Here is a 23,853-nt window from a genome sequence, read left to right as displayed (position 1 = left end):
TGCTGGTTGCACAGCTTGAAGAATGTGCTTAATAACCACTGAGTTGTACACTTTAAAATAGTTAATTTTATGTTCTGTGAATTTTGCTCCATAAAACAGCGACAAAAAAAGTTCAGGGTTTGAGGCGGCCTAAAAGGAGGGGAAAGGAATTTCCAGTGGAAGAAAACAAAGCCTGGAATAGTGCGTAAGCATGGATTGAGGGAAACTCTGCAGAGATCAACGCATTTGAAGTGGCTGTAGCACGTGTATGTGAGTAGGAGAAATATGGTCGGAGATACAGATTTTAGGTCAGATGAGAAAGGGTCTGGAATGCAGGCAAAGGAGTGTGGGTTTTATCTTATAAGGAGTGGTGAGATTCCAGGTCTTGAGAAAAGGAGTGAGATGATTTAATCAGGAGATTAATTTGGCAGTAGTGTGCAGGGAAAACAGGAGGCTATCGCAACATCTGGACATAAAATGAGGAGGGCCTGTAGGAACAAAGAGGTAGGGAAAATGAAGACCGATCTGCTCATAAAACCCTTAGTTTCTGACCTGGTACAAGGTAAATGCAAATGGGAGGATAAGCATTTAAAATTTTTATTTTGTCATAACATTCAAGCACATAATTTTGCATTTTACAAAAGTATCCACAACGGATTGAAAAGAAGAGTTCCTTTACCTCCGAGTTAGAGCACCACTGCTCTGCAGGACAAATGCACTGAACTTCGTGACTGAGTCCTGTGGGGCAGTCATCAGCCATGTACTCATTTTTATGGCATGTTTACTATGTGTCACACATTGTGCTAGTCACTGGGACTGGAGCAGTAAGCAAGATAGACTGGTCACTTCCCTGATGGAGCTTCCTGTGTCATAGACAGCCCATTGCCAGAGGATAACTAGAAATTAAAGGGAGGCATGCTTCAGCTCAGCGTAAGGAAAGGATTCCAATGAATTGGAATTGTCCACTAGCAGGAAGGCTGCCTTGTGCCGAAGTGAATACGTTGCTAGTGGAGACATTTATGCCGAATCTGAATGGCTGTCAGTCAAGAAGTCTTATTTGATAGGACAAATGAACTAGATGACTTACAGGGTGATGCCCTAGCAATTCCCTAGTCTGTAATATTAACTTCATAGACTTATTTCTTTTGTCATTGATTGTATTGGAAAACCAGCATATACTAAGTGAAAGTTTTCATCAGGACTTGAAATTACATTTTTCTCTAAATTTGAATGCACATCTGATACATTTTAAGCATATCTGTACAGTTAGTTCCATAGTACTTTTAAAAGAAAGTATGGTTCTAATGTCTTCTCAGCCATCATCCCACCTTTAATATTTGTGGTAAGTTCCTTTTTCAAGTGATGTTTTTCACAAGTAATGAAACATCTGCAGAAGCAACTTATCTAAATCACAGTCATGCTGATCTTAAAATCATTTGTTCTCCCTCCTGTGATGTATTGCTTTGGTTGAACAAGACCAGCCATGACTACCTATTTGGGGAATGTCTTCAGGGTTCCATTTTGATGTTGGGGAAAGGTCAAATAACTTTTATTACTCAACGTTTTCGATTTAGTTATTACAAGCTTCAAACTGTTGTTGTCAACATTTAGTAGCTGGAATTATCACAAATTAATTGTACTTTGGAGGATCTTGAGGATTTAGACTCCTATACAGGAGTGATAGCCTCACTAGATTTTTGGGAAAATTCTAGAATGCTTTTTTTTTTTTAAGTAAGTGACATTATTTTCATAAGAATCTTTTTTAGTAGTAAGGGTATCAGATGAAGCAAAAGGTTAGCTGCTGAAGAAAAAAATCATTTTTCTTCATGTCTGGTAGAATATTTTGTTAAAAAAGCCCATTTTCATTAAAATATGTATAAAAAATTTGAATTGTGCCTAGAATAACACCTGGTATGTAGTAGGTACTCAATAAATATTTATTGAGTATTGTTCATTGAACGCGGAGTGATGGTAGACAAAGGACTTCAAATGGAAAAATTATATGAACATAGGCATCAAAGAAGGGAATGTGAGTTTAGAGAAAAGCAAAGATAGTCTGAAGGTAACATTTGTATGTAATTACCAGTGTAAAAACTTTGATGGTTTCTTAAGTTCTGTACAGTATATAAATTACCAATGATGATCATTTCTGTTGCTTATATCCAAAGCGAATAGCTGAGCTTAAATGTAAAAAGTTATTACCTGTGACTGATCTGGATTTTTGAGGTCTTCTGGGTGTCCCCTCAGTTTTTGCTCTAGCTCCTGTAATTCCCTCTTTCCCACCCCTCCTCTTTTATTCCTCCTCATTTTTGAAACGAGATGTCTCTTTTTTTCTCCTCCTTTTTTTTTTTTTTTTTTTTTGGTCTCTGTTACTCTCTCTCTCTCTGATGGCTCTCTTTCTTTTTATCTCTGTTTCCCAATTTCTAACATCTCTTTGGTTAGGTCTCTAATATGGAAATGTATTTTTATCTGCTAGTCAAATGATGAAGTAGGGATGTCTCTATTCTGAATTTCACATACAATGCTTATGTTGCTCTTTCTGAGATGAAATAAAATTGATTATCACTTATACATGGACTTTGGTTTTATAAAGGATTTTTTAATCACTAATCTTCACTTGGGAGGGAGGGGGTCAGTAGACCTTGACTTATAAATCTAGTAAAGCATAGTAACTTGTTGAAGAAACTACTAATTGTCTCTAACAACTTTAGTTTTATTTATCTTTTCCAAATGACAGATATATAAGATATATCACATGATCCTTCAGGATCTAGGTTTTTTTATTATTATTATTATTACATCTTCGTATATGCCATTACACAAGAGCTGGAACATTTGTCTGTTTTGTTCATTCTTTATCCTTAGTGCCCAGAACACTGCTAACAAGTATCAGATGCTCAAAAAATAATTGTCAGTTTTTATTTCAAATCTACAGTCTCATTTTACTTCCTAATCCTAAATAGCTATCATGACTTTTTGGAGTAATGTTGTCACTAGGATAGCTTATTTTATAATTGATTTATAAATATAACCATATGATTTCCTGTTTAGAGAATGCTTTCTTTCCATTCAGTCTACCCTTTACTCCAAACTCTTTCACCAAAATTCCATTTAACTATCCTTCTGACTATTCTTTAATTATCTCAAGCACCAAAAAAGTAATCTAGCTATCAATAGTAATATTTAATGTTTGTTGAGTACTTATTCTGTATCAGGCTCTATTTTAAGCATCACATACATTATCTCATTTTATTCTCCTGACAACCATAGAAAGTACACACTATTATCTCTCTTTTGCAGATGATGAAATAAGCACAGAAACATAAAAATAATCTGCCAGGTGATAATATGAGGTTTTGAACCCAAGCAGTTTGAACATAGCCACCCTGTCTTGCACTCTTTAACAAAAGCCTAATTTTGCAGTAACTTGCCAGAGAAGGAAATGTCTACACTCTACCACCACCACCACTACCACCGTTCCACACTTAGCAATTAGATCTACACAAGTATAGCCATATTCAGGTGTAACTATGGATTAAATCTAAACTTTCAGGTTCAGTTCACTGCATCAGTTTGTCTCCTAAGTGCTAAGAAACTTGAAGTACTTGTTACTTGTGGCAAGGTAAGCCATACCACCAAATCTTTAACTTACATTCATTAATTCCACCATCACTTAAAACCACCACTGTTAAGAGATTCTTCATTTCCATTTTTCTTTCTCTCTTAGATTCTTCTTAATCAAAATAAAGACTTTTTTTTTGTCATGCTAGGATAAGTAAATATAATAGCAAATTTTGTATGAATATTATAAAAATCTAGGGAAGGAATATAATTGGCCCTTCTGGAATCTGGCCTCTAATGGAATCAGTCAGCTATTTAGGGGAAGGATAGAGATTTGGTTTGATGGGATAAAAAATTAGTCATTTGGGCGCGTTCATTTATTTTCATTTTCCCCTGATCCCCCAAAGGGAATCTTCTTTTGACAATACAACACTCTCTTTACCCTTAGAAAGTTGATCTTGCAAGGTCATTTCCTAGTTTTTGTGAGGAAGTGCTGGAGAATGAGGAGAAAGGGACTTGATGTGAAAGCTGGAGGACATGATAAAGTGCTGAGAAAGGGAGGAAGAGGGAGAGATTATAAATTTACTGGGATGGGAATGAAGAAAATGTTTAGTGGGAGAGGTTTTGGTGAAGGAGATATTTTGGAGAGGGTGGTGTGTGAAAAAAATTGAAGAGAAGTAGGGAAAAGGGATAGGAGAAAGGTTGCTTGTGATTATGAACTGAGTCTTCTAGAATGTATTTTGAAAGACCTGAGTAAAGAATGGAATTCTTTTTAATCTTGCAGGGAACGAGGAGTGGCCCACTTATGTGTTGAGTTGTGTTTCTTTGGTTCTTTAGAGGGAGAAGATGGGTAGTTAGTTTGGGTGGTGTTGAGGTTGAGGTTCCCAAAGACTCTTAGGTAGGGATGTCCCTCCAAAATTTAGAAACACAGACTTAGAACCCTTGAGAGAATAGTTGTGGTTACAGATAAAGGTTTGGGAGCTATAAACAAGCAGATGTGTTTATGGGTAAGAGTGACCCAAGAAAGAACTTTCAGGACACATACGATAGAAAACCTCAGAAAGAAGAGGCACTGAATAGTCGTCATGTGACAGGATAAGAACTAGGAGAAAGTGGTCTCCAAGCTGCTAAAGGAGGAGACTGTTTCAGTGGTAAAGGATGGACAAAATATCAAATACTGCAGAAAACCAGTGTGCGGGAGCCAGCTTAGACCAGCTCGTTAGATTTTCAGCATTTCTGTGAGCCCATTATCATCCACGGCCATTATTTAAAAATACAATAGTGTATACTTGCAGTTAAACAAGTTATGTCAAACAACAACAAAGGTGATAAACATAGCACCGGCACTTCCTAATTATTTTACATTGTTGTGTTCATGTTGATTTTATCCAAATGGAAATACCCGGTGGCTTGTGCCATTGCACCAGCTCTTCCCAACACTGCTCAGTGACATCACATGGGTAGCTTGAACTCAGTCGTGGTGGGAGTCTACATCACAGAAATTGGCAGACGCTGCCAACCAGAGCATTTTTCCCTGTAAGGAGAAACCGCTTGTTAAACATTTACCAGCACAGCTTTGGATAAATAGAGTGAAAATCAAGAAAGTCTAAAGCATTTAGCAAGAAGGAAACAACTTGTAAGTTTTGCCTTAGTTTCAGCAGAAGGGTGGGCGACAAAAACCACAGTAAAGTGGGTTGAGGAGTGAAATAATAGGAAGTGAAGAGACATGTTCAGATAAATTTGAGAACTATTGAGTTAAGGCAGATTGTTATTGTTGTTTTTTTTTAATGTAGGGCCCATAGAATATATACAATGCTTATGTACCTTATTAATCCTCAGAAAAGGAGTAACATGCAAATTTGTTTTGTGATGAAAACTTTTTCTGTTGGAAAGTCTTAAGGAACTAGTTATCTATAGAACACATTTTGGGAAATGCTGCTATAGTATTTAACAAATAAGATGATATTAGTTGTAAATTGGAGTGAGATAAATATTCCTATTATTAAAGTTTCTTAGTTTTCTAAAGGAACAATGTCAAGAATGGGTGTTGAATTTTGTTGAGTATTTGTTTGCATTGTTTGAGATAATCATCTGGTTTCTTTTAAAATTTGACCTAGTGCTGTGGCATATTATTTAATAGATATTCTGATGGTAAATCTTTGCCTGAGGTAAATCCAACATAATTATGGTGGTTTGCTCTTTTAGTATATGATTGGATTTGTTCATTAGCACTTTATTTATAACTTTCAATTAGTATTAATCAGTAGGACTGGTAATTTTTCTCTGTTTTTTGTTAGGTTTTAATATCAGTATTATGCTACTTTTGAAAAATTAATTTGGTCACTATTTTTTTCTATTCATAGATAGTTTTGTAACAAGAAAATTATCAAAAAAAAATAAAAAATAAAAAAATAAAAAAATAAAATTATCTCTTCCTTGAAAGTTAGAAAAAAATAATCTAGAAAATTATCTAGACCCAGAGCTTTTGGGGGAAGTAATTGTTTGATAAGTTTTTGGTGGCTTTCCTTGTTAATTATTTTTCTATTTCTGAAGTCAACATCTACCATTTGTACCGTTTCTGACAACTTAGTCTGAGTAAATTGCCCCCTGGCCTGCATTATTATCTACCTACATCTGAGAGATGACTTTTAGCAGAACCTAGAAAGTTGGGAGAAAAAAACGAACCTAAAAAGTTGGATGAGTAGGTATGAACAGCCCCTATCTACCGTGGGTTCTGTTGAAATGTCAGGGGTTGGTCTGCTGTTTACACAGCCTAGTTCTTTGGCATTTAGGGATGAGGAAAAGGATTTATAATCTAATGAATACAAACCAATTTAACTAACCAGGTAGAGAATGTGAAAGAACTATAATCTTTGGTATATATTACCCCTAGAATGAATCTTGTTTCTTCCTGACTATAGTTTATGTTTGGAAACCATACCTTCTATGTGTGGTACAGTACAATTCTAAATGGATACAGGGAGGAGATTACTGATCTTAGCTATGGAAGGGTTTGGGGAAGGTTATAGAATCCTTTCTGCCTCTGAAAGCTGCAGGGGTCGACCCAGTTTTCTCTTTGATCCAACTCTTGGGGCCAGAAACTGGAATACATGGCAATTTACTTTCTTCTTGTCTACCTCTTAATGAATTCATATGTATTTCAAAGGGAAATTGGGACCAGTGTCAAGGAAAGCTGTTATGACTTCATTTTAACCTGGAGTCAGCATTCTTTAATTTTTCAGATAGAAATTTTGTTCCAATTTTTATTATATTCTTCCTTTTCTCCCCCATATACTTAAGCCCTTTTTAACTTATGTAAAAAAAAGTCAAAGTGATAATCCATTATAGATAAAGTTGTTTCTCATGTGTTATATATGTTATATACAATGAATAGTTTTGGTGTAGATACTCCTTTTGTTTTTGACTAACAGAAGGCATGTATGTAAATTGCTCTGCTACAAGTCAGTAATCAGTCAGAAAACAAAACATATAGGTCTAAAACATGGACAAATCAGCTTTTCCTATAGAAGTATATGTCCCATTCTGAAAACAAGCAATTATTATTAATGTTGAGTCTACGTTAAGTTTTCAATCCCCAAAGAGAAGTACTTACTAATGCTAGACAAACAAAATGCATTGGCTATGGTTTGTAGTCTTTCCTGTTAGAAATAACAAAATGGGAAAATGTTTTTTACTCATAATTCACTACTTTGATCTTATATATCAGATAATAGAATAGTTTTTGTGAGTTCCAAGTTTGCAAAAGTATAGAATTTAAAAAGAAAAAAATTTGGAATTTTGTATAAGTTAGACCGTGCAGATCTTTGGGCTTGGAAGTTTGGGCTATTAAGGCCCTGATGATAAGGCTTTTGGCAGTAGATACTGTTTTGTCTTTATGGAATGTACAGCTATTCTAGGATCCCCGAGCCCTTCATAAGAGCCAAGGATATGAATCCTGAGACCTTTGGCACATTTACTTGAATACTTTGCTCTCTGGGTCTTCCTTTTAAAAATCTCCACATGGAATGTGCTACATCTACTGTCCCTAAATGGTTGTGATACATGACTATACTTTTACTGTAGGATTAATAGGCATATGCCATCTAGAATGAGGGTCTGCATTTTAATAAATAGCATATTTGCTATGTATAACTTTTGGCAAACACCTGTCTTTTGAGATTATTAATTCTTTTAAGATCTAGTTTTCCTTAAGTCTGTCCAGTAATGTATATTTCATTATTAATTTGACATTAAAGGTGGATAAAATAAAGGACCTTAACTCATGATCAGTGACAGAATAGGAAAGTAGGTGAAGTAAATCTAATACATGTCTATTTAAGAAGATTACCCAGCCCTGCATGATTTATAGTTGATAGTCTGTGGGTTACTTCTAGAGAATATAAAAATAAGCTAAGGGAAAACAAGCATTCAGAATGAAATCCAACAGAGAAAATACATTTATTTGTGCCTGTACATTTTGGCATTGTAGGTTGTATAAAAATTTTGAGTATGTGTATATCAAATTTTTTTTTTTAAATTGTTCAGATTTGAAAGAAGCCAACTCTAAGCCGCAGCATACAAGAAGGCCGTTTTCTCAAACAAGAGTCGCCCTTTCAGGGTAGGTAAAGGCAGAATTTATTATACTAAATTGGTATTTTAAAGTATCTTTTCAAAAGAATGGGCAAATTTTTCATAGTACTTTATTGTAAAATTTCTTAGCTTTTATTTTGGCTATCAGAATACTTTCTGCTGTATGATTTTCCAGTCAGTTGAAGGAGAACACAGTAGTGTATTTGTCTAAGACAAAACAAAGATAGGAAAGTGACCTAGAAGTTGAAAAATAACTTAGATCCTTAGAATTAAGTCTCAAGTACATTATTTTAGGTTTCTATGATACAATTAAATTGGGATAAAAATAAAAATATCTTGCCTGGTTCCTTCTGGGCCATGTGACCATGATCCTTGCTGACAAAGGAGAAAGAAGTTTCAGTATCCAATACTCATCTATATATATTTTATTTGGGGAGTTAAAATCTGATACTACAATTATTTATTTTATTGCTCATATTTTTCCAGCTCCTAATGGCCAAAACTGAAATAATTTGAACAATAAAATAAGTAAATACATTATTGGATTATAGCTCCCCAAATAAAATGCATATATACATGATTCCACACTGATACAGATAAATGACTGGATAAATAAATGTGCAGTTAAATATGTGCAGTTTTGTATATCAATTATATCTCAGTAAAGCTGTTAAAAAAAAAAAAAAAAGACTGAGAAACTACCCAAGATTTGGAGAAGAATGAGAAGACATGGCAACTAAATGCAGTGTGGGATCCTGGATTGGATCCCGGGGCTGAGAATGTACATTAGTGGAAAAACTGATGAAGTCCAAAGAAAGTAGTTTATTGTATTGTGCCAATGTTAATTTATTAGTTTGGGTCATTGTACTGTGGTTGTAATATGTCAACAGTAGGGGAAGCGAAGTGAAGGGTACATGGGAGCTCTCTGTCTTTACAACTTTGCTGTAAGCCTCAAATTATTTCAAAATAAAAAGTTCTTTAAAAGTCCCACTGGAGTCCTTAAATAATCGTTCTCATTAGATTTTCACTGATTTATAGGGTGAGTTTCTGTTTGTTTGCATATCTTAGGGAAGCAAGAGCATTCTCTTCATCAAGGAGACTCTTTGAGCTGTTTCTTGATCCTAGTAGACACACTATCATCTCTACTTCCACAAGCTCGGGCTCCACTTTAATACTTCAGCCAGTTACTTCCAGTCCCCTAGAAGACTTGTGAACGATAAAACTCCATGAAGCTCTGCCTCCTTGGGAACTATCTCTTAGCAAAGTTTGTAGTTGGTGATGATCAGGGTCTGATTTGAATTTTCAAACCAAACGGTGAAAGTGTTGAGATCTCATTAATAGTTTCTTGGCCCACCAATCTTCATTACCCAAGGCAACACCTGAACTTAGAGTTAGGAGAATTAAGAATTATAGTTGAATGGCGAAGATGAGGGAAGATCACACTATTTTTAGGTAAAAATTTCTGGGAATTCAGTGATTTTAAGTAGTACTAAGGGAACTTGATTCTTAAAAATAGCAGCATTAAGTTTGCTTTGAAAATCAGTGTAACTTTAGAAAAACCTAAAGCCATTTAAAATGAAAAGACCAGCCTCTTTAAAGACAAAGTAAGGGGCAAGTATATACTTTGGCATCTGAACATGAGTGTTTGGTCCGAATCCAAGCCTTTGAGCAGAAAAATGAAATGCTATGTATTAGGCATTCCTCTGTGAAGTTTTTTATTTTACTAGCAACTCTGTGTTCATCCAGTTTAGTAAACTACACTATTTTTACACACTTCAAGTAAACTGAGAAAAAAACAGAAGTTTGTACCTAGAGCAGTTAAATTCAGAAAAGACAGCAAGTAGCAGGATCTGGGAGGAGGGACAGGTGGGGAGTTCGAATTTTAGTATGGGAAGATGAGAAAGTTCTGGAGATGCATGGTGGTGATGGTTGAACAATGTGTGAATTTACTCAGTGCTACAGACCTCTACATTTTAAAACGATTAAAATGGTAAATTTTTCTGTTGTAGATCTTTTACCACAATTGTTCTGAAAAGCGAAAAAGAAATAATGGAAGTTTCCACCAGTTAACTTTACTTCTTTGCCAGGGTGCCCAGCTGTGAGGAGAATCTCTGCTTGAGGGCCTTTATCCTGAGGAGTTTTTAATTTTATTATTAATCTAGAGATGATACCTTGGGTGTCATTTACCAACTGGCAGTTTAAATGGCCCCTAGATCATCAATTGTGCATGTAAAAAGAAACATGGTACACAGGAAACAGAGTTGGGTGGTAGGGAGAGTTGCTTGTGGGGTTAATTTATAACTAAGACAAATGAATCTATAAAAAGAAGAAAAGCACCATAAGAAATATGTTAACTGATGGTCAGGGAGAAAAAAGGGTTTAGATAAAAGATATCAGTACTTGTTTGGTCCCAATGATTTTATGGTTGAGGAATTCAATCATAGGTGTACTGGGTGGAGCAAATCACAATTCCGTAAATTACTAATAGGACACAATGATCTTTATCATTTTCTGTATGTGCTCACATGCAAAGTTCAGTCCTGCCCTCTGTAAATAAACTCTCTTTGGCTATACTGCTGTGTATGAATGCAGGGCTTCACGATTGGAACATAGATAATGTTTACTTGTAAAACCTAAAAGGCAAGTAGGTGGTACATTTAGAAATAACATTAGGAGCTAGGATATATTACTTTTGCTTTTGCATTTTGATTATTGGGTTTGTTTCCCTTTACATTAAATTCTTTTAAGACATTTTTATGACTGAAAAGCTGAAAATACTTTTTATTTTTATTTTAGTTTTTAAAGATTTTATTTATTTATTCATGAGAGATATAGAGAGGCAGAGACACAGGCAGAGGGAGAAGCAGGCTCCTTGCAGGGAGGCTGATGTGGGACTCGATCCTGGGATCCCAGGATCATGCCCTGGACCAAAGGCAGACACTCAACTGCTGAGCCACCCAGGTACCCCAAAAGTACTTTTTAAATAAAAAGACCAAGTTAATCACACACGCTGTCCTATTCTTATTTCTGCATAGTTTCCCCTAGTTCTTGTTAATGTGTCCAATCTTTTACTTACTGATAATTATGGCATATGTAGCATTTTTGCTTCTTTTACTGTTAGATCGTATAAATCTTAGTTTCTACGTGGCTTCCAGATTTGTTGTAGTAGCAACACAATAATACATCTTAATGATACCACATAATTTACAAAGCCAGTTTTGAAGTGGTTTCAAGTTTTTTATTATTATTTTACAGTTGCTACTTACTCTTATATCATTACATACAATGAGTATCTTCATGCACATATTTGACTTTTTAAAAAATAATTTTGTTCAGATGTGTTGCTGGAAGAGGAGTTTCTTTGTTAATGGGTTGGAGCAACTCTATATTAGACTTGCATTATTAGTATTGAAGACATTTCAAATTGCTCTGGAGATATGTTACCAGCAATATGAACAGAAACGGATTTTCTCCAAAGCATACATTTAAATGCTTTCTGTTCATTTAAATATATTATCATTTAGCAATGGCTCTGTGTGATAGTGAAATGAGGGTAGAGAATGAGGAGCTTTACTAACTTTAGGTATCAGAATAACATGGAGTTTTTAGTGTTTTTTGTTTTGTTTTGTTCTTGGCTTAGAAAAAACCTACTTTAAAAAAAAAAAACCTACTTAACTGCAAGGAGTTGCAGATGATTTCCTGAGATTATGCCCAATTTAAGTAAAATGTAAAGGTAGTGCTGCGAGTGCTTCATGGCCTTCAGGTCTACATGTTGCTAGTTAGAAGGGAATGGCTGCTTTTGAAAATGCAGATTTAGCAAAGCAAGACTTCCACAGAGGTGGATATAAATCAGTTGTTTAAAAAAGATTTATCTAAATCAAATATTTTAAATTTTGAGTTTGAATATTTGAGAGGAATAGTCATTTTAGAATAAAGATCTAGAGAAAAATTTTAAGATACAAAATTACATGGTTAAAATAGGTCACAGTGAATAGGAAAAAGATTAGGAGTGATTGTCTTTGCTTTCTTTTTTAATTTTCATTATTTATTCATGAGAAACACACAGAGAGATGCAGAGATATATAGGCAGAGGGAGAAGCAGGCTCCATCCGGGGAGCCCAATGCAGGACTTGATTCCGGGACTGCGAGATTACGCCCTGAGCCAAAGGCAGGTGCTCAACCGCTGAGCCACCTAGGTATTTGCTTTTCATTCTAAACTTTCATTTGAGGGGTAAGTGTTATAGTTAATGACATGAAGTAGAGATTATAGGTTTTAACTATAATATAGTATACTGTATTTTTAATATCAAATGAGCAACGTAATCACAATACAGATCGTTTGAAGAAGAAAGTTGTCTATAATGTTCTTATTCAATTCTATGCATTGCCTTCCAGTTCTTAATAAACGTATACACATATTTTTATATGTCTGTGTAGTATTTGATAAATACAGTGTTATCCCTTGGCCCTCAATGTCCATGCATTTAAGGGATTGTGATAAATGATTTCTAAATTCTCTATTTGAAACAATGTTTTAAAACCTAGCTTTGTCTAAACTATATAATATTTTGTGAAAAAATGTCCGTCAATCACAGTGGGTACTGTCTTTACTTAAAAATGTTAGTCACAGCTGTAAAATGTTGAGGGTTAAATTCCTAAAAATTAAGCCTGAAAGAAAAACTTTGGTGTGATATAGAGATTCTGAATTAACAGCTAAACAGCAGAATGCATGGTAGGTTTGATTATTTGAGATTCTTGAGTAATAAATGAAGCTGTGTACTCAAGTAATTTTAATAAAACCTACTGAATAAATATGATGAGAGGATACAAAAAATTACTTTTAACAGTTACTTAATTCTCATTTATATCCTGTACCTTGATTCTTAAAAGAGAAAATATTTTTAATCTTTTCATAATTTCTTAATATTTCTATCAACTAACACTGTATAAAATTATTGATTTTGGCACCTGGTTAGAAAAAAATGTATGTGTCTTCATCATCTCTCCTTCCAAAGTTTTGTTTGCCTATTAAAAAAAATAACAGTAAGGAGCTCTAGAGTCCCAGCTGTAGCATGCTTGACTATGATACTTTGAATAACTCATATGTTACAAATAATGGTGCCTAAATTCTGTCACAGTATCATGTCCTAAGAGGTCAATAATTGGAAGCCACTATTATTCCAAGGAACATAAAGTGAAACAACTGTTATTCAGTTTTCTTTATACTGATGAACTCCTTGTCCTTCAATCCAAATCCTGTGATCTGAAATCATTGAAATTATTAAAAGTTTGGTATTTTTAATCTTTTATACTCTCAGTAGTCCGGACATAGGAAATTTAGTGACGTAAACATCTTTAATAATCTTTAAAAGTCATAAGACTTGGTAGCTAGGACAAAAAACAATTAAGTATAAATTTCAGGGAAATACCATAATGGCATGACTTTTGTTTTCTTTTGTTAACAAGCCACATGGCTTTCCTCTCAAACTCAAGGAGTACATAGTGCAGCCTCCTTTTATGATTTTGGTTTCATGTGCATCACAGAAATATATGGTTCCCTAAGTTTACTCACTATAATTTGTGATTGCTATTTTTCTTATCTGCGAAGGAAGTACAACAGCTCCCACTGGGGAAATACCATGTTAAGTCAATCCTAAAATAAGAAAATCTAAGGGAAAGGTCACATCCTAATAACTTGTGCAAATCTAAATTCCCATGGAGCTTTAAAATTATTTTGTAGGAGTAGAGTATTAACAATGTGTTGTTGAACTTCTTCCAGAGAGTGTCGTAAAATTGAGAGCACTTTTGTGTCCAAAAGAAACCACTGACATATAAATATAATTGACAAGAACGGATTTTTTTTTAGCAATCTATTTTGAGTATCCAGAGAAATCTAGCATGACTATCAAACCATGAAACATTTTTTGTTGCTTTCACTGAAATATAAGTTGTGTCATTCAAGATGTATTATAATAATTACATACAATGAAGATGATTTTTCCTACTACTAAAGAGATGTTTAATACTCAACTTTTTACCAACACTGACCAACAGTTATACTTTAGAAGAACCCTAACTCAGTCATTCGAGAGAATATCCTTGTTTGGGAGCCAGGACACCTGGGTTGTAATCTTTCCTCTTCTGTTAATTGGCAATTTCTTAAAAACTTGGGATCACAATTTCCTTATCAGTTAAGTGGGAGATGTTTATTATGAGGCTCAAGTAAAATCAGATGTCTAAGGAGCTTAGAAAATTCTTACCATTATATGTCTTTAAGGTATGACTATAATTGTTGCCTTAAATTTTTATCTTCAAATGAAATCAAAATAGACAAAGGACAAGTAACTTATTCTATCCCACTCAAGCTAAGAGTCACCAGTGCTCCACTCTCCAAATCCAAGTCATTTTTTAAGAGTGGGATTTGAGTGGAAGCCACTCCATTATACTGTAATACTACATAAGAATTACATTTTGCCTCAGGACAATTATTTCCTAGCACATATTAATTTTTTTTGAAAATCTGTTGTTGGTGCACATCTTTATTCCTTAACCTGTACTTTCTTTTTACCAGTTAAAATGGAACAGAATGTGGTTTTTGCCTTTTGACCTGCTGCTATTTCTTTCCCTAATGGTGATTATGTGTTTTCAGTAATTTAACGATTTATAGGAACATACCTGGTTGTCCTACCTGCTGCGGCCCATTCAGTAGCAGGAGCGATTTGTTGAAATGATTGAAGTATCTCTGCATTTAGTTCAGTTTCAAGCCCCACAATAGTATATTGCCATACAATAAGAAATAACAAAATAATTTGCTTAAGTGCTTATCTGCGAGATAGGAGTTCAAAGAATTTCTCCAACTGTTCAGTATGTTTTAAAAATATTTTCATTCAAGAAGAAGATTAAGCCCCTTCATTGTATTAGTTAGATGTTTTTTAAATTTTATTTTAAGCACCAGTATGAAAAGAGTGACATGTAACAGATCTGTACTCTACTACATTTTACCAGAAAAAGTGCTTACTAGAAGCAGTCACACTTCTAAAAATTGCAGTGCCTCTGTGTCTGACAAAGTAAACTAACTTCCTTTAAGTTCACATCCTTTCAAAGAATAGCTGACCTGGGACGGGTTGGTGGCTGGAATGTGTTGGAGTGACTTGACTTTCACCTTAAGTGAAACATGAAAGTTATAGAAAATGCTGCCAACTTGTGTTCTCTATTTGGGCTATTTTTATCCATCACAATTTGGAATAAAAGTAATAGCAACAGCAAGTGTTTAAGAAGAATACATTTTTTTGGTACACTTCTGCTCCCCAGTGCCAAATGTGGTAGGGGGGAAAAATCTTCATATATTACGAATCTACTGATTGCTACTACTATAATTTTGTTTTCCCAACTTTTTTATTTCCTTTGATGTTGATTTAGTGTAGATTTTTCCTAATTCTTCACCTGAGTAATTGCAAGTTATCTGACTCAACAGTCTGTTGTTTGCATTTCATCCTCCTAGTTGACAGTTATATTTCTAAAATGCTCTTTGCGTACATTTTACTCTCCTTTCAGAGAGCATCAGAAACTTTGCTGTCAGCCTCAGCCTATCCCCTCCATTTGCTATCATAGATATTATAGTTCAACCACACCAGATTGCTCAGTGTTCCTCTCACAGCATTCGATTCATGACTGGAATATTCCAATTATAGCATATGATTACCAATTTTATTAGTTTTAGGAGTGAGCTTCTTGAGAGCACAGACCATCTTCTGGCTATCCCTTGTGCTTAACACAATTCTTAGCAAGTATTATGGAAGTAATGAAATGATAATGTAATTGAAATTAAATGATTCAGATACACTTTTATTTCGACTAATTAGGCATAGTATTATTAACAGTTATGCCTAAATATTACCTTAAAATTGACCAACTAGAGATGCAAAGCATGTACAAAATTATGTTTAAGAAAGAATTTCCATGACACATTATGTGTTTATAATTTTGTAGATTTAACATTTACAGAGGCTTTTTCTTTTTGCAAATGTTGAAAATGAATCCATAATAGTGCCTAAGTACCTCATCAATTACTTTTTACCTGTATAATTCAGGAATCAAGAACATTCAGTTCACAGACTAGTCATGGCCTTTCAGTGTTCTGTTGTATCTGCAGCAGGGCTTCTCAGTCAGGTAAAGGGCTAGGACAGTTATTGGTCCTGAGATGATTTTTGATTATTAAGCAAGTTACTTATTGAACTACTTTTGTAGATCCAGCTCTCTTCTAGACAAAACAGAGATGAGATAGTCCTTGCTCACAGTCTTGTTTCAAAGACAGTACCTACACATACCACATGAAAGAATTAAATAACAAAGCTGGGTAATATGTGATTGAGGAAAAAACACATAGTAAAAATTTGTGGAAGGAAACACATGCAGAACTGGAAGAGTGAGTAGGTGTTTCATAAGATGCTTGCACCTGGAATTAAGGATATAGATACATGGAAAGAAGAGGAAGCTGGAAATCATAAACATGAGGAGCACGATGGGGTAGGAAGGTCAAGACACTGGTGGGCATGCTGTACTCAAGAATCAGTGGGAAGTGCACATGTGGAGGGCAAGGGCAAGTTTGGCAAGGTGCAAATGCTGGACTTTGGGGACACCTGGGTGGCTCAGTGGTTCAGTGTCTGCCTTCGGCTCAAGTCGTAATCCCAGAGTCCTGGGATCAAGTCCTACGTCAAGCTCCCCAGGGAGCCTGCTTCTCCCTCTACCTGTGTCTCTGCCTTTCTCTCTTTCTCTCTCTCTTTCTCTCTCTCTCTCTGTCTCTCATGAATAAATAAATAAAATCTTTTTTTAAAAAATGCTGGACTGAGAAACCTGGACTTTCTCGAGGAGGCATTGGGAACTTAGGGAAGAAATAAGACAAAGCTCTCTGGAAGAGACAAGTGAAAGAGAGATTTTGATAACTTATAAGATTTGGTGACTAAATAAAAGATGAAGAGGATGAAAGACAAAAGGGTCAGAGATGAACTTTTGGCAGATACACAGAGAGATGAGATATTAAAAAAGAGAAGAGAGTCCTCTGGGGAAGAAAGATGTGCTTGCTTTTAAACTCGTTGAATTTGAAGTGAAGGTGGGATATCTAAGTAGAAATAGCCCAGAGAGATGTGAAGATAGGGGATGAGCCTCATTTCAGATGGTAGAACTGGCCTGTTGATTTGGGTGTTATTGGTATAGACCAAAGGTGAGGTCTGCAGAACCAACAACACACACAGGTTAAGTTTCAAAGAAGAAGATAAGATGCCAAATGAAGAGAGTTTTAGGAAAAGGAAAGGAAAACAACACTTGGTATCTCTTATGTACCTAGCATTGTGGTAATAACTTTACACAGATAATCTTATTTAGCTCTTACAGTGACCTCTAAAGTAGGAATTATGAGTATCCCTATTTTGCATGGCTTAGCATGGTTCAGGAGCTTGCCTGAGAGCTCACTGCCAGGGCAAGGTGGAATCTGGATTGAAATAGAGATCTTTCTGACTCCCAAGCTCAACATATTTCTTTTATTGAAATAAAATGTAAAATGATAACAGAAAGTCAAGAAGAATGAAGAAAGGAATAATGCCATTAACAGTCACAAGGAGGAGACTGGCATTTAAGATTAGGGGTTAAGTCCAGCCGTGTGAAGGGTATTTCAGCAAGCTGTGAGGGTATCAGGTGGTGTGTGGATGAAGCGAGTGATTTTAGACCACTGAGAATATTGGCAGCAAGGAAGACAATTCTCCTGGAACAGCTGAGTCAAGAAAAGTCGAGAAGAGAGCGCATCACTGGAGAAGGAGGAAACTAGTATAGGAGTGAGTTCTCAGGGTAGCCATTACGAAGAAGCAGACCCTATGAGAAAAGACTGCTTTCATTAAGTTTGGAAGAAAGTAGAATGAGGTTAAATGTGACTGCTCTCCCAGTGGTTGTAAGAGGTTGATAAAGAAGAAAGGTGTCCGATGAGCATAGGTTTATAAAAGCACTAGCTGTGATGTTTCTGAGGTTCTATCTTACTTGGAAGAAAAGTTCACTAGAATAAAGACATGGCACCCAAGTTCCTTAATCAAGTCCCTTTCCCTCTTCTAGCCTCGTATATTAGGCAAATCAGGTTAGGTTAGATCAGTTGATCTTTAAAGACCCTTCCAATACTTAATTTTCTCAGCATATAGAATGGGACAGCCTTGACCTATTCACAGGGCAGTCATATAGCTTTATGTGTCAAAGGTTAATTTGCAGGAATAACTAAAAGAAAACGAAGGAAATTTTTAGAATTTTAAGTCCACAAGTCAAAATTTCAGGATGTATCCTTCCTCCTCCTTATTAAAAATTATTAAAATGTCCGAGTGTATTGCTAACTGTAAACTCTTGAAGGCAAGGACTGTATCCTATGCTCTGATGTGTCCTTAGCATAGAACCTAATGCCTGCTATACAATAACAGCCAAACCCATACTTATTAAATGAATGAAAGCTGAATTACAAAATAAAATGTCACCAGTAGAGGCTTCATATAGTATTCTTTCCATGTTTTTTCTCTGCTTTGATGGTTCTTATCAGTCTCCCCCATGACAATTCAGAAATAATGCTATGTTAAGATAGTCATTTACCTACCTGCCTTGCTTTTGTTCCATTTTAATTGTTTTTCATTTGGTTACTGGATTGCTTTCTTGTAAAAATGGAATGATACTTGGGGGCTTGACTGACAGTTCATGGAAATCTCAGGATTTTTCAAAATTATCTTTTGTAGTAACTTAAAAATTAGTAAGTACCCTAGTTTCCCATCATTTGTTTATTTAAATTTTACCAAGAACATTTCTTTTCTGAAAAAGGAATTGTGTTTTATGTTATGAAGAAAAAGTGATTTTGGAAAAAAAACCAAAACAGAAATCTATTTCTGAACAAATTTAGTAATGTTGGTGTAAGAAAAAAAAAAAAGCCACAAGAAGTCATCCCAAATTTAGTAATGCTTTGCATCTTAAACACGTGATTTCAGTTGTCCCCAGGCTAGCTAAAGGTTATAAAATGTCACCATAATACGTTACTTCCTTATGCGTTCTTACTACCTCCTCACTATAGATGGAGTTTTAAAAGCCCTGAAGTATGACAGTATAGTTTATTATACTTTTAGGTAGGAGTACTCTGCCAAAAGAAGTGGAAAAACTAGAGGAACTGGATTTAAATTTACAGCAGTTCGGTGAAAGAGCATATATTTTTTCCAGACCACTAGAACAGCAAGCCAATTTGTAACACTAATGCCTGGCATGGTGAAAATTTACAGCTGTAACAAAATCAACAGAGACCTCTCTGGTTAGTGTTCTTAAATGAGAAAATCGACTCCAGGAATATTTTTCCAAATACATGGGTTTTTTAATATACTTTATACTAGTTTTTAGAATATTATCAATTTTATTAGTGCTATTTTGGGAGTCACTGATTCCTCTCATCTTTCTGATGAAGAATTCGAGCCAGAGTCGACATTTCACTGTTAGTTAACTTCACCAGATGCCTTTATATCCTTTTTATTACCTAGCTTCAAGTTTGCAGATTGTCATTGGTCCTTCTTTACCCTATCTCTAATGAGTTAGAGATTTACAGTATTTGTTTACATAGTTTATGTAAAAATGCAGACTTCAATAAATAGCTTTTTGATTCTTGGATAGAAATTGAAATGTTGGGTAAGACAATCAAGTATCCAAAAACTGAATGCTCAGCAGAAGCTGTAGTTAGTTATCCTGGGTTTTTAGTCAAGATAGTAGCATTGCTTGTAGAATCAGCCATCCTCTGAAAATATGAACTTGAAGGAAAGGGATAATTGATTTTAAAAATTTATTCCTTAATAGTTTGTTCAGGGTCACCTGGGTGGCTCAGTCAGTTAAGTGTCAGCCTTTGGATCAGGTCATGACCCCAGGGGCCTGGAACAAGCCCCACATTGGGCTCCCTACTTGGTGGGAAGCTGCCCCTCTGCCTTGCTTGTGCTCTCTCCCTCTCAAATAAAATCTTTTAAAAAACTTGTTCGATTTTAAGTTTTTTTTTAAATACACAGTATTATTTTAAGAGTAACCAGTGTATCATGACACACATATAAGTTATGTCAAAAGATTATCTTATAATTTAGAATATAAAAGTAGAGTGAAGAATATTGAGTGGTTAAAAAAAAAAAAAAAAACGAAACGAAAGAAAGAAGGAAACTGGATGTTTTACCCGAATTTGCTGCTTCCTCTTTGGAGTGCTGTGGATTTTATTTTAGCCATTCTGTTTCTCTGACCATGGGCAGTGTCACCATTTCTGTTACAGTCTTCTGTACTTAGAGAGTTAGAGCCACCTATAAATCAGCTGTCTGAGTGGAATCTTGGCAGATGAGGTCTCAGTCAGGAAACAAGCATTTTGTTTATATTTAGATAATTTGAGAGCCTGGCCTCTGAACATTCTGTTAAGAAGTCCAGAAAAAAGAAGCCTGAAGAACAGAATATTTATTATGAATAGATGTTACCTTTCTCATTCAGGGGTTTAATTCCAGGCAGCTTGAGTAAAATGAAGGATGCTGTCTCTTTTGACTTACTTGGCAAGATTTTTCAAAGAGAGTGAAGTGTCCAAATCAAAAGAGCATGAAGACCGTAGCAGAAAATGTAAGATGACAGCTGGCACGAATGCCTTTTGGCACTGTTGAGAAAATCCTCAGACTCAAATTCTGAAGAGGTAGTAAGAATGATCATTGTTCCATAGTACAGTTGATACATTTAGGAAAGTCCTTTGAAACATAGTCACGTCACAGAAGAGGTGCTAAAATACCATGGTTTTTCAACCAAGAAGAGCACTTCTATTAGAATCATTCACTTGTCAGGTTGAAAAACAAAGCAAACAAATAAAAATAATTCTTTTGTATCTGCAGGGCACTGGAGTTCTGTTTTCCTTTGCAAAGCATGTGTACTGTAAGGTAAACATTGGAAGAAATAACATTGGGTTCTGCTCTGGGTATCTATTGTATACAACAATTGTGATTTAACTTTTCTCTCCTTGATTCTAATAGTCATTTAACCATTTATCACCTCTAAAAGAAGGGGATACAAAAAGTAATAAGAGATCAGTATATTTAGATTTGTAGTTCAACAGTTCTTCAGTTACCCTTGAGGCCTCTAATGTTCATCACTAAGGATGATTATTAATTAACCTGAGCCATAGAAATAGGATTTGTACTATTTGATAGGTGTAAACCAGTTATAGGGACCTCCATAATTCTAAATATGAGTAGGTGATTTTTCATACACTTACTACTGCTAATTCTTTCTTTTTCAAGATTTTATTTATTTGAGAGAAAGAAAGAGCACAAGCTGCGGGGAGATGCATAGGGAGAGGGAGAAGCAGGCTCCTCGCTGAGCAGGGAGCCTGACACGGGGTTCCATCCCAGGACCCTGGGATCAGGACCCAAAGCAAAGGCAACCACTTGAACAACTGAGTCACCCAGCTACTTCAGTACTGCTAATTCTTGAGATACTTGATTTTACAACAAGTTTTTCTATTAAAACAATGTATTGTATATTCTATATCTCTATTAGATCATTAACCTTTATATGCTATATGTTGGCAAATTGAACTCCAATAAAAAAAAGATCATTAACCTTTAGTTCAACCAATAAATAACAAGCTCTTCTCCCACTGTTTTTTATTGTGGTTTTTATTTTTTATTTTATATTTAACATAAAATTTGCCATTTTAACCATTTTCTTTTTCTTTTCTTATTTTTTAAAGATTTTATTTATTAATGAGAGACAGAGAGAGAGAGGGGCAGAGACACAGGCAGAGGGAGAAGCAGGCTCCCTGCGGGGATCCTGATGCTGGACATGATCCCAAGACCCTGGGATAACGACCTGAGCCGAAGGCAGATGCTCAGCCACTGAGCCACCCAGGCGTAACTTTGTCTTTTCTTTTTAAAAAATTTGTATTTAAAAATAGTGGGCACACAGTGTTCCATTAGTTTTAGGTGTACAACATAGTGATTCAGCATCTCTATATGTTGTACTATGTTGACCACAAGTGTAGCTACCATCTGTCATCATCCAACACTATTATGATGTCATTGACTATACACTCTATGCTCTACCTTTTATTTTCATGACTGGAAGCTTGTATCTCCCATTCCTCTTCATCCGTTTTGCCCCTCCTCCCATCCCCCTTCCCTCTGTTCTCTGAATTTATAGATCTCATTCTATTTTTGTTTGATTATTATTTTGTTTTGTTTATTAGATTCCACATGAGTGAAATCATGAGGTATTTGTCTTTCTTAGTCTGACGTATTTCACTTAACAAAATAGTAGGTCCATCCATGTTGTTGGAAATGGCAAGATCTCATCATAAATGGCTGTGCAGTATTGTGTGTGTGTGTGTGTGTATCACATGTCTTTATCCATTCATTTAGTTGCTCCCATATCTTGGCTATTGTAAGTAGTGCTCCGATACACCTAAGGGTGCATATATATCTTTTTGAGCTCATATTTTCGTTTTCTTTGGGTAAATACTCAGTAGTGGGATTATTATGTCATATGGTATTTAAAAAAAAAATTTTAGGAACCTCCATATTGTTGACCATGGTGGCTATACCAGTTTATATTCCCACCAACAATGCACGAGGGTTCCTTTTTCTCTACATCCACAACACTACTTGTTATTTCTTATGTTTTTTATTTTAACCATTCTGACAGGTGAAAGATGATCTCACTGTGGTTTTGGTTTACATTTCTCTGATGATTAGTGATGTTGAGCATCTTGTCATGTGTCTATTGGCCCCATTTCAACCATTTTAAGTATACAGTTCAGTGACATTAATTGCATGCAAAACATTGTGCAAACATCTGCTCTGTCCATATCCAAAGCTTCTCATCGTCCCAAACAGAAACTCTGCGCCCATTAAACAATAACTCCCCATCACCCATCCACCCACTCACCCAGGTCAGTGTTATTTCTATTCTATATTCTGTCTCTATGAATTAACCTATTCCAGTTATTTCATATAAGTGGGATCATACAATATTTGTCCTTTGGTGTATGGTTTATTTCACTTAGCACAATGTTTTCAAAGTTCATCCATGCTATAGCATGCTTCCCATTTCTTTTTTGGCTGAATAATATTCCCATATTACCTATATACCACATTTTGCTTATCCATTCATTTGCTGCCAGACACTTGAGTTGATTTCACCTTTTTGACTTATATGAATAATGCTGCAGTGAACCTTTAAGTGTTCAAGTATCTGTTTGGATCCCTGTTTTCAGTTCTTTTAGATAGATACCCAGGAGTAGAATTCCTGGATCATATGATAATTCTGTGTTTCACTTTTTGGGGAACCGCCAAACTGTTTTCCATAGCTACTATACTATTTTACATTCCCACCAGCAGTGTGCAAGGGTCCCAGTTCTCACATCTTCCTGAACTCTTCTTGTTTTCCATATTTTTTATTATAGCCATCCTCATAGGGGTAGACTGTTATGTCATTGTGGTTTTTTTTTTTTAAGATTTTATTTATTCATGAGCAATGCAGAGAGAGAGGCAGAGACATAGGCAGAGGGGAGAAGCAGGCTCCATGCAGGGAGCCTGAAGTAGTACTCAATCCCTGGACTCCAGGATCATGCCCTGCGCCGAAGGCAGGAGCTAAACCACTGAGCCACCTAGGGATCCCCTTCATTGTGGTTTAGATTTGCATTTCCCTAATAACTAATGA

The 23,853-nt window shown here is 35.5% G+C and overlaps 1 protein-coding gene across 6 annotated transcripts in view; it reads left to right on the top strand.

Moving 5' to 3' along the window:
* The window catches only part of PPARG (peroxisome proliferator activated receptor gamma), a 130,899-nt gene that overhangs the window by 12,987 nt on the left and 94,059 nt on the right, over positions 1-23,853 (top strand). For 3 of the 6 annotated variants that reach the window (XM_077857780.1, XM_077857781.1, XM_077857779.1), the window contains exon 2: positions 8,086-8,158. The exons of 2 other annotated variants lie outside the window; for them this stretch is intronic. The gene's annotated coding sequence lies outside the window, so the exon portion shown is untranslated. Of the gene's footprint in view, positions 1-8,085; positions 8,159-21,029; positions 21,075-23,853 lie in introns of all 6 variants that reach the window. One more of the 6 variants, XM_077857782.1, reaches the window with a different exon arrangement.

The sequence above is a fragment of the Canis aureus genome, chromosome 19 (assembly GCF_053574225.1).
Source record: "Canis aureus isolate CA01 chromosome 19, VMU_Caureus_v.1.0, whole genome shotgun sequence".
NCBI classification, from domain to species: Eukaryota; Metazoa; Chordata; class Mammalia; order Carnivora; family Canidae; genus Canis; species Canis aureus.
This window is presented reverse-complemented; position numbering and strand designations above follow the sequence as displayed.